General features: G+C 44.5%; 1 long non-coding RNA gene across 1 annotated transcript; it reads right to left on the minus strand.

Moving 5' to 3' along the window:
* Positions 1-1874: 1874 nt before the first annotated feature.
* On the minus strand, positions 1875-2910 carry LOC308588647. The gene is made up of 2 exons (XR_014008859.1): positions 2834-2910; positions 1875-2033 (listed from the first exon to the last, which is right to left on the minus strand). It is a non-coding gene; the product is annotated as an uncharacterized lncRNA (long non-coding RNA).
* Positions 2911-3275: the final 365 nt, after the last annotated feature.

Raw genomic sequence — 3275 nt, forward strand, 5'->3', positions numbered from 1 at the left:
ATCAAACATTAAAAACTTCCCTAAACAGGGCTGCCTTCAGATGTCTTCTAAAAGTCAGATAGTTGTTTATTTCCTTGACATCTGATGGGAGGGCATTCCATGGGGCGGGTATAAAGACTACTACAAGGGGTAGGGGTTAGGGATGACAGCACTCCAGTTTTCACATTGCTTGCTTTTTCCAAACATGATGAAATAATAATAATAATAATAATAATAATAATAATAATAATAATATCCATTTAATAGTATTTTGTGTGTCTTTTCTGCGATGCTTGGTTTACCTTGGTTGATTCACATATGTGAGTTTCTACTGCGGTCATCCAAGGGATGAACAGATATGTCTGAACCCAGCATTACACATATTTGCCTTCTTGGATATCTTGTTCTTACGTGGTAAATGTTATCCATGCCTTATAACCTATTTGTCGTGTTGTTTCCTATACCATGGATGCTGCCTTAACAGATGGCTGCAGTACTACCAAAGGGAGTGTTCACAGTTGGAAGACATTAATACATTGTGGTGATAAGTGCCACAGTAAACTCCGAGAACAGAATCAGAACTGTGCCATTAGATCCGATGGGAATGTCAAGAAGCAGGTTGCGGAGCTTTCTGGCTCAGGCTTCCTTCCACGACCATAAAAAAGAGAGGAAAACATGCTTCACCGTACAGGGGGGAACATGAGCCAAGCTGTGGTGTGAGGATGCTCTAGACAGCCCAAAAGCTGTTTCCTAAGAACAGTTACCTATAAATAGCCTGAAGAACTTCAGCCCTGCTGTCTGGATTTAATTTAATTGTTATGCTGGGATTGCTATAAAGTACAAGCAAAGATATTGGGCTTTCCCCCTCCCTCAGCAGTAGTATAATATTTAAAAATGCCTTCTCTGTTTTTCCAGTGGCTGCAGCTTCCAATCTCACTGTGTCACTGAGTATAGTGAGGACTTTTGGGGAAGGCGGGGGGTTGAGGGGTTGGGGGGGGGATGGAATTCAACCCTCTGGGCTCTTGAGTGAAATTGGTGTGGGTTGTCTCCTACCTTCCAGTCTTAAAAACACTTGACACTTTGACATTCTCACTGCTAAGGGGATCTGACAGAGGCTCGTCAACAATAGGACATTGTTATCAGCCCTGGCAGAAATCATAGCAACAGCCTGATGTGAAGTGATGACTTGCATTTACTTCCAGGAGGGTGAATGCAATTCGGTGTCAGTTGTTCCCAGTGTATGACTAGGGAAAAGTGAGGAAGTTACTTAAAGTACTTGTGTTCTTCCCACTTCTATCTCCGTCATCTTGGAAATAGATTGCAAATTGTTCTCCAGCTTTTGGGGTGGAGGCCTTTTCTCTCTCTCTCTCTCTCTCTCTCTCTCTCTCTCTCTCTCTCTCTCTCTCTCTCTCTCTCTTTTAAATGCAAGAGCAGAAGTAAATGTCTCATTATTATACTGTATTTTGATATGGCTTGCGGTGGGAAGCAAGCACACACACACACTCTAGTGATCGGTTTCAGATGTTGGTCTTTATCAGGCCCATAACGCTGGGCTAAAGATGAAGGCAAATTGTTAGTGCCGCTGTGCTTGCCAATAACCCTCTCCCCTCTCCCCCCTCCAAGAATCTGGCTGAATTAATGAGAGTGTTTGCACAATACATTCTGCGCTGACCTTTACGTCTGGGATAGGCATACAAATCCTGCCTCAGCCAAAATGATGGAAAGCAATTTGGATCTGAAGGCTGTAAATGGTCACAGCTGAAATGAATTCTGACAAGTCATAGCTGAATTCCTGTTGCTCAGAAACAGCCGCCCCCTCCCTTTTCCTTTCTCTCCTCCCTTTTAAATGGACCGAATTGGCTGTTTAATATTAGAGAACTCCAGAGCCTGAAGACTGTAGGAAATGGAAGGGTTTTATTGGGGCCAGCTGAAGGCGCTCTCATCAGCGAATGGAGGTGTGTTGACAGCTCTTGAGTGTGCCAGTGAGTGACATTCCAGTCCAGCATCCTAAAGCGACCTTAAGGAAGGGGCGGGGGGAGAGGGGGGGGAAAGGCCTGCAGAGAAATTAACGGAAGAATTTAAACAGGGTTGGGTTTCCAGCGCTGTCATCTTATTTCACGATACTCACTTAATAAATAAAGGGCCAGATTAAATATTTTCCTTTCGTTACCATATCGTTGGGCAGCGCCGTTGACAAAAATGAGTAATGTGATGTTTGAGTAGCGAATGCTGAATGGGAGCAGGGGCTGCCGTATTTGAATAGGTCAATTATGACCCAGCGGCGTAAAAAATAAAGGCAGCATTAAAACAGCAGCTTCATTAAGGAAGCAGTTACCCCCTTTTCCTTTCCCGGTCGCAGAGTTTGATTTCGGAGCAATGTTGCTCACCTTTGATGCAAACCAGATTATGTCATGTTTAAAGCTGTCAAAAGTGGTGGCGGAGGGGCAGGAACAGTGGCTCAACTTTCTCAAGCTGTAAAGCAGGCACCCTGGCCTTTTCAAAGGCACAAAAAAAGGGGTGGGGGGCGGAGAGGGAAGATCACTGATATTCTGCCTAAAATGGCCATCCATGTGTAAAATAGCTGCCTTTTGTACTCCTTAAACTGTCATGGTTTGTAATCATCCCAGTATGCTGTTAGAGCCTTTGGAAGTTTGAAGCCAATGTTTCTTTGGTTTCCTAAACATGATCCTTGAGAAGCTCCACATAAGACGAAAACCCAACGCAGGTTTCTAGAGGGCACCTAACTCAACCCCCTATTCTATATCCTTCTCCCCGCCCCCCGCCCAATTTTCTCTTCATTTTCTCTGAACGGTGCTATAGGAAACACCTGCCCTAGGGTCTGCTCCCATTTTACCCAGCTGGCTCCTTTCATCCATGCACTGGCTTGGGGTCAGCCCCACCAACAGGTGTTTTCCCTCAGAACAGCTTTCCTGCCACAATTGGAGTAGATCACAAAGGCTGAACTTTGCTGCAGAAGGGTCAGAGGTCAAACACAGCAGCATTGGATCCCTTGGGGACCCTGGGCTGACCAGGTGTTTAATATTATCGGAGCTTATTTGCCGAAAATTGTGATTGAGTGTTCTCAGCAATTCAAAATAAATTTAACGAGAACGGGTTTAAAAGCCCCCCACATTATACAATGCCTGTTCAATGGACAGAAAGGTTAAAGTTAATTCAATCAGGCATGTGTACTTTCTCCAAAAGGGGAACACGTGCACTCGGAGGGTTGGCCCCATTTGTTGCAATTTTGGGTCTCATTTCCATTTGTAAGAAAGATAACTACTTGCATATGGAAA

This window comes from Podarcis bocagei (assembly GCF_964188305.1).
Source record: "Podarcis bocagei genome assembly, chromosome: 6".
Classification (NCBI taxonomy): domain Eukaryota; kingdom Metazoa; phylum Chordata; class Lepidosauria; order Squamata; family Lacertidae; genus Podarcis; species Podarcis bocagei.